The following is a 7724-nucleotide window of genomic DNA, read 5'->3' on the forward strand; positions in this document are numbered from 1 at the left end:
TAGTGGGTACAACATGAGGAAAACATGAGCTAAAAAGTTGGAATGGCATTAGCAGTGGGTTCTGTATTTGCATCTTATTTCTAGTTTGAATTGACTAAGTTCTGGCACTGAGTGGGCCCCATGTAGTAAAACAGTCACAAAATCAATTTTTCAGACGGCTAATACGGGTTCTGTGACACAAAGACACCAAATATATTAAAGCTGACCGCAAACAAAATCTAGTTTGTAAATAAAACCATTTCAAAAATCACGAGGGTACACAAAACAACATTTTTCACATTTATTTTGTCCAACAACTGTGATTTTACGTAACTGTATTCCAAAGTGCGTAAACGTTTAAAAACTAGAAATGTCAAACTACAGCAAAATTCCTTAGATATTTGGAACTGTAGCAACATGGGGAAAAAGTCAGATGGAAAACTCAAAAGCTTATCTTGAATCAGCAGGGTTTGTTTTTTTACAGAGCCGTAAGTCTATTTTGTACCCTTGCAGCCCTCGGTCCTCCTCTGTCTTTAGCTCCACTGAACCACTTGGACAGAGCCTTCTCTGCTTCTTGCAAGTTGACTTTTGATGTTAAATAATTCTTCAGTGCCTCTGCAAATGAAGAAGAAGAAAAACGGGCAAGCCAAAGTAAAGTTAATCTTAGCTTACTTCATTTGGTGATGATTTTCAAAGAACAATGTTTATTTCACTTTATTGCCTCAAAAAATATATACAAATTGCATGATAACCAATCTCAGTTACACTTTCAAACACTTTATTAAAAAAGTTTAGTTTTCTAAAGTTCAAATGTCTCAAGTGAAACTAACTTACCATACACAACATTAAAAAGACGCAAATCTCTGAACTTTTTTTCCCCATGTCGGCCAAGCATGTTGTACTCCACAGCCAGCTCAGGTGATATGAGGAATTTCATCATCCTTCTTGTGGCATCGTCTACACTTGTTTCCCCTGTATCTGCTACCATGGCAACCTGAGGGGAACATACAAAAAGGACAGATTAGATACTGGCATCTGGTTAGGATGCCTCCCTGGTGAGGTGTTTTGGGCACGTCCCACCAGGAAGAGACCCAGAACACCCAGGACATGCTGGAGGGACTATGTTTTTCGGCTGGCCTGGGAATGCCTTGGGATTCCCCCGGAAGAGCTGGGCCAAGTGCCTGGAGAGAGCGAAGTCTGGGCCTCTCTACTTAGTACCGGATTGGGTCGAGGGGCAGCAGCCTAAGCTTAAGATAATGGACCGGAATGGAGGATAAATGGACACTTTACATATTACTTAATGTTTACTGTGTGGTGATAAAAAAAAAAAAGGTAGTAAACACAAGCTAAACTAAAAAAATTAATTGCGCTTCCTTAACCCTTTATCCCCAATAATGTTACGCAGGATAACTGGTAGGTCTGGTAGGTTTTTTCCTCTACTGTATACTATATGAATGTAATCAAGGATTAATAACAGAAAGAAAAAAGAAATTGAAATTTTGCCATTTTTACTAAAGGCAATCAAAATGTACATGAATAAAATATTTAAATTAGTCAATTCAAATTAATAACTCTAAAACACTGAACAAAATTAAGTATTTGACCCTGTGGTTTATTTTCGGACATCTCTTTTCTTCTAAAAGTCCAGGCGTGTTGGGCCCCTGGCAGAGCTCAGGTTTGACGAGACAGGTTTGGAAAAACCTGTCGCTGGCGACTTTTTGGGGGCTAAAGGGTTAAAATAAATAGGAATTGGCCAAAATTTGTATAAACTATGAAATAGCAGAACAAAAGTAAAAAAAAAAAATCTTTATCTGTTATCAGAATCAAATATTTGATTAGAATAAAAAATTTAACTTTCTGGAAGATTTCTCGTTACATCTGTCATAAAAGTAACAACATCTCAGAAAAGAAACATGATAGCAACAGAAAAATATGATAGCAGTGTGATGTGATGGTCCCTGGCCAGATTTTTACACATATTATAAGCCCTGTGACACAAAAACCACAGAACTCTGACACGCACAGACTGTTTTCCTTCGTGCTAATGAAGAAAAATGCTGGTCTGGTATGTAAAAGGGAATTTATTCTTCCAGGACCTGAAGCTCCGTAATGCAGCCCTCCAACAGCCAAACCTATCTGTTCTCTGATTGTCTTGATGCATGCTCAATCATCCAGGTAAGTAAATCTCCAAAAGTTGATTCTGTTCATCTGGACGTAGCGCTTGCAGCATTTTCTCCCACTGAAAATGCTACGTCCAGATGAACAGAATCAACTTCTGGAGATGTTCTCTGATTGGATTGTTTAATTGGTGATTGACATGAAATTGACCAATCAGCTGAAAGGAAGAAAAATAGGGTCAAAATTTGGATGTGTAAGTATAAATCCACACACAGCCAGGAAAGCCGAGCGCAGAGTTGTTTGTAGCACCAATTCAGCCAGAGTGGAGCCAGATGGATTTTCCATCCATCCACACTGTAAAGTCTATAGACCAGCAAGTGATAAATTAACAGTGTTGTTGGTATTTTCTAAAACAGTTGTATGCAATAGGAATTGCTGTTTATAGTCCTCCTGTATATCTGCATGTTCCCTCCCAATTAAAACCTGTGATAATGGAGATTCAAATTCATGTCATACCTATACCAACAGTTATCAAGTATCCAGATCGACCTTTACTGATGTGCTCTGTCAGTGCGCCCCAGGGCAGCTGTGGCTACAATGTAGCTTGCCATCGCCAGTGTGTGATTGTGTGTGTGAATGGGTGAATGACTGAATGTAGTGTGAAGCGCTTTGGGGTCCTTAGGGACTAGAAAAGCGCTATAAAAATGCAGGCCATTTACCATTTAAAGGAAAATTGTTATTTCCATGTATTTTCCTGTTCTGCCTTCAACTTTGAGGACTTCCCCCCACATTTCTAGTTGTGACAGTGCACCTACAACAAAAAAAATCTGCTGTGATTTACATTTGTTGAAAGAGCAATTTTGTAAAATAGTCTATTTTTGTATGCACAGTTTACAAATCTGTCCTGTACAGCATGGACTGATTGCATGCTAAAAAGTTGTTGCTTAAAAATAAAACAATAAATTTTTAATTAATAACATCAGCAGAAAGCCTTGTTATTAATTAGATGTACAATTTCTATAGAATACGAAACAACTCAGTTCATTTTTGATCATATCAATACCAGCATATTACACAACTAGTGATGGGATTTTCGTCTCTTTTTAGAAAGCCGGCTCTTTCGGCTCCCAACCGGCTCTTCAGGTTGTTTTGTTGCTTTAATTAATTTATTATTAACAACAATATAAAATTATGAACAAAAGGAATTACTAATGTAAAAAAAGAAACGTGGTTTTATTTATATATGTTTATATATAAATATATATGGTGGCCCCTAGAGACAAAGCATGTACAAACTCCAAAACCCATTTCTAGCGTTAACTGAACTTCCAAAACAGAGCTATCTAGATCACTTAATTTACACAATTGAAATCATATGTGTATTTTTTGTGTATTTATACACAAGCACTCATATATATTCATAAAAAATTCCAAAAGCTGTTCATTTACCTGTTACTACCACACACCAAATCCGGTCGTTGGTACTTCCTGGCTTGTGTAGCCACTAGGTAACAAAATCTCAACACTGTGCCTAGCATCCTGGAGCACTTCTGCTGTGTTTTGTACGTGCTTTGGAGTTTGTACGTGCTATGGAGTTTTTACGTGTTTTGGGGTTTGTACGTGCTTTGTCTCTAGCAGCCACCGTAAATATACTTTTATTTATTCTCTCCACATAAAATGTAATAAATAAATCATATAATACAAAAAAAACAACTATTTACATTTCAACTTTTAACTATTTAAATTTTCAGCTTTTTCCTTTTAAACAAATTTAAAGTGAAACAACACAAAACACTGCAAACCACAACACAATTAAATATAAATTATAATATGAAAACAAACAGAAGATGCACATTCTCTGTCATATGGGCCTGCATGAATAAACTTTCTGAATCCTTTATCATCCGCAATTGAAAATAGTTGTGGATGATTACTATACCTTTCTAATGTGACGTTGTTGTCCCTGGCTCTCTTTCTCTCTCTCTCCCTCCTGCTCTGTTACTGTGCTACTGCGTGTGTAACAACCGCCCCTCCCCCCTCTTCCCAGCGCAAAGCACAAGGCTCGCGTGCAGAGTGAAGCGGAAAAAAAGTGCGAGAGAGAGGGTGAGAGAGAGAGAAAAAACACGCTTGTGTCGTTCACTTCAAAGAGCCGTTTCGTTTTGACCAACACATCACTAACAACCATGATGAAAAACACTCATCTGCTTCCATCACCATCAGCTGATTAACATTGAGCTGCTGCAGTCAACACCATCAAACTAATTTACTGTTTAATGTTATGTTATTGAATGCTTTTATTTTTAAATCTTTACCAGCGCTTAAAGACTGTAGATGTTCACACCTGGTGTTAGAAAACCGAGCTCACAGCAGTATTTTTTTTTATAACAGGAAATTTGAATTTTTATTGGTTACCGTGTTTATTACCACTTTTATCAGTAATGTACTTCCTATAAAATATGGATTTGATAAGTTACCGGTTTATTGAAATCAGCTAGTGAACACATCGATCGCTTTATTGAACTACACGCCTTACACTCTTGTGAGCTCTGGTTACTAACAGCAGGTGTGAATGTTTGGAGTCCAAAACGCAGATAAAGATTAGAATAACAAGGCAATGTAAAATCAGTTTAATGCAGTTGACAGTAGCAGCTCAGATGGAAATCAGCCAATTGTGAGGAGAGCAGAGGACCAAAACTGTCAGAGTTGTGGGTCAAGTGAAGAGAACACTGTTGGCATTATTGTTAGCATAAAAGATGAAAATTAAATAAATGTTAAATTTTAAAATAGATCATTGCCTCCTGTGCCTAAATAAATATATATACTTAATACCAATAAAAAAAAAAGGATGCCCCAAAGACCATCACTTTTCAAAAATAATAATAATAATAATAATAATAAGTAATACAAATAATATGAAAGTTACTTACATGTCAAAGATGGTGCTTGTGATCTTGAAGAATCTAAACGTGATAAGGAAATGAAAGAAAGTGCATGAGAAAATACAAACATTTTTGTTTTTTCCCAGGATAATTCAATATAAAAGATTCTCTTACTAATGCACAAAATGAACAGTGTAATTAAAAGTTTGAAAGGCACTGCATGTGTTTATATGATAAACTGACTAATTCAAGCAGCAAACACTAGCAGTGCAAAAATGTATCTAACTAGCTGACAGACTTTAAAGTCACAGGAAGATATATCAAAATGGTGACTTATGCCAGAACAAATGACTTGACAGACATAAATCCTAAATTCCTTTAAGTAAAAAAGGAATTACTTTTTTATAAGTGGTCCCTAGTGGTTTTCAAATTATTACATGGCTTGTTAATTTTTTATTAAATTATTAAGAAGCCAGATGAGTTCAAAACATTTACAAATTACTATAAAGCACTATCCAAACTTCAAATCAAGTGGCAAAATCTCCAAATTAAAAGTACTCGCAAACTATAAAAATTTGATTATACTTAAAAATATGCAAAAACTAATTTAGTGGAATTTTTACCTGCTCAAGAATACATTGAACATGCAATATTTAATTGAAAAGAACAAAATTTGTGTACTTTTAGAAAGGATTATTAAATATTTGGGGATACTAGACATAAAGAGGGTCTCGTACATTTACGGGCATCTAATTTCCTGGATTTAATGGTTTAAAAGTTTAATAGGTCTTTGAAGTTGATAATAAAATTGAGTCCATTATTAGCAAAAAGAATTTAAAAAAAAAAAGAGCAAAAAAATGCTTAATATATAATAATTGTTTTAAACTTAAGCTTTGTAATTGTAGCAGATTTCATTATGTCTGTAATTTTTTATATAGCCCCACAGTAGTAAAAGCCATAAATGGGAGTTAGATTTATTACTAGTATTTTACACAGCATTCAGCTATAATAACATGTTCTGCATTTTCCTACTTCACCATCTGATCTGAACAGCTGCACTCTCTTAATTAATTAATGACCTAACATTTCTCAGTAACCAATAACTAGATGGAACAGCACAGTATCTAAGAGAGTGATCAGACAGTGTTTGAGCTAAAGACGCTGTGTGTTTCTTTTGGGGGCTTTTTACACACTGATCCACCACCGTTTTCCCATAGTACAATGCATATCTGGTAACATTACCGTATTCAGATCAGAAAACCGTTTCAGCTGCAGGCATCTACTCCTGTAATTTAAACAATCACCTTGCTACACTGCACATGAATATTACGTAACATGGTATGACTAGCTCATGTTCAGACATTTAAGATACTGTTCAGCCATTTTGTTTACTGGGTAGTGCATAATGGCCGAGTTAGCTGAGCAGGAATCCACTAAAGCCAAAAAAATAATATAAATTTTTTAAATTAATTACAAAAACCTTATAGGAAAACCCAAGAAACAGTTGCAGAAGCACAGAAAAAAACTGCCGTGTACGTTATAGTGTGTAAATTCAAAAACTGTATAGAGAGAATGGTGCAATGAAAACAGAATAAGATAAGATGAACTTTATTGAGTAGAATATAGGCAGTAAGAGTTTTTTAATTAACTTTAAATTATGTTTGCCAAAGACAATGCAGCAAATTAACCCAGTTCTACCTGCTAGCTAAAGATGTTATGCTTCTCCCCCTTATACCGTTTAGGACGACTATAGAAAGTTACTAAAATAACCATTGATGAAAACGTATCAAACTTTAAGTATTTACCTTTGTCATAGTTTTCGATTCTTTGGTATCCTTTTGTCCTCCACGTTCTTAAACACCAGGGAGAGAAAAGGCGCAACAGACGAAAGACCGCGAAGACTAGACGCTAGGCGGTGCAATCTGCTCCTCCCTCTTTTTAAACGAGCCAATAGGAGCTGCTCACATTAAAAACAACTTTATTTAAAAAGTCGTTTTACACCTGATACAAAAATTTTAAAAGTCAAACAATGCACAAGTTTAAAAGAACAATTTTATTTTTAAAAGTTTTTTAAGCATAGGGATGGTTAATATGTTTTAAAAAGTAATATATAATATTTATCAAAAAGTGTCACCCAAATCAACATCATAATAAAAATATAATTAATAAAAATATAATAATGATAAGAAGAAGAATAACAGTTTACCTAAAAGCTCTTCTAACATTAGACTGGTTTTGAAAAGTTTCAATAGTGTCAATACACCATAAGGACAAGGGAGTTTCACAGTTGAAGTGTGACTGCTTGAAAGACCCCATTCCCTCTCCTTTCCACTAGTTCAAAGAAAATATAAATTATTTCTGGTTATATAATTTGAGGGCACAAGTTTGAAGAGTAACATTTTAACAGATCGGTAATATACTTCAGGAGCATTACTGGATCTGATTAACCAAAACTTCCATCTTCCATGTAGCTAACTGTCTTTTCTCTAATACAGTAGAGTGTGTCTGATGTACTAAAAATCCTCAACTGCATGTTTGCTCAAGTAAATAGTCTTAATTGTTTGAACAACCAGTAATCCTTAATTTGCAAATGCCAAATCTGGATTTTGTCTGTGTAATTCACTTTTATCTTAGGTTTTTTATTCGTATTTTTTGCTTTTCTTTTTTTCTACTCTTGTGTCCGTTTTAATCACTTATTATTGCTGCTGTGACAAGTGAATTTACCTAAGAAGAATCATGAAGTCCTTA

The 7724-nt window shown here is 35.0% G+C and overlaps 1 long non-coding RNA gene across 1 annotated transcript; it reads right to left on the reverse strand.

Moving 5' to 3' along the window:
- Positions 1–266: 266 nt before the first annotated feature.
- On the reverse strand, positions 267–6906 carry LOC308391650. The gene is made up of 4 exons (XR_013970677.1): positions 6782–6906; positions 5025–5057; positions 814–973; positions 267–594 (listed from the first exon to the last, which is right to left on the reverse strand). It is a non-coding gene; the product is annotated as an uncharacterized lncRNA (long non-coding RNA).
- Between the last annotated feature and the right edge of the window lie 818 nt (positions 6907–7724).

This window comes from Rhamphochromis sp. 'chilingali' (genome assembly GCF_963969265.1).
Source record: "Rhamphochromis sp. 'chilingali' genome assembly, chromosome: 2".
In the NCBI taxonomy this organism is placed as follows: domain Eukaryota; kingdom Metazoa; phylum Chordata; class Actinopteri; order Cichliformes; family Cichlidae; genus Rhamphochromis; species Rhamphochromis sp. 'chilingali'.